The following is an 848-nucleotide window of genomic DNA, read 5'->3' on the forward strand; positions in this document are numbered from 1 at the left end:
GTCTTGTCTAGCTTCCTCTGAATAGTTTGTACATGTTCTGTCTTAGACTGAACCATCGTAATGACATTCTTGATTGTACAGATCATAAAAATCACATTGTAAAATATCTTTACTTTTTTCATTATGTGAGCCAATTAAATCCATATTGCCAACTGAATGTTGTCTTAAAAACCTGAGTAATAACACAATCATATATTATTAAGTTTTAATTTTGTGCAAATGGAAGTTTAAAGTTATGTTGGATCTGATGTATTTTGTTAGTTTAACTAATAAGAAGCATAGCAGCAATACAAATGACTAATACTAAATAGTTTATACTAAAAAGTATAAACTATTGTTAAACAACTTAAACACTGACCATTCATTTAATCAAATTATAAATTTGTAATTTCAGTTATTTTTCTCTACTCTAAGCTATTACTGCTATTTTTTCATCCTGAAATAACATAGATAATATCACTAGATTGTATAAACATACAAGAGTTAATTAAAATTAAATACATTCACATTTAGTACATTTAAATTGTAAGAGTAAACACAATTCCAAATGTTATTCAAAACTCTAACAATGTTTATTTTTCTTTTGTAGTATTTTCGTTTCAAGGCTCATTTAATATAAATTATTGAAACCTGGTTTTGTTGCCCAAGGCTATTTTTCTGATAAAGCTTATACAAAATTAATAACACAAGGAAAATGACATGGAACATGCCAATGTGATGCTAAGGAGTGTAACTCAATGATAAAAGACACAAGAAAATACAGAAAGACTACCCCTAAAACCAGCGTAAAATTAATTAATTAACTACTTTTAATACACTATGATTCATATGTTGTGGTATATTTTTAA

This window comes from Rattus norvegicus, chromosome 13, assembly GCF_036323735.1.
Source record: "Rattus norvegicus strain BN/NHsdMcwi chromosome 13, GRCr8, whole genome shotgun sequence".
NCBI classification, from domain to species: domain Eukaryota; kingdom Metazoa; phylum Chordata; class Mammalia; order Rodentia; family Muridae; genus Rattus; species Rattus norvegicus.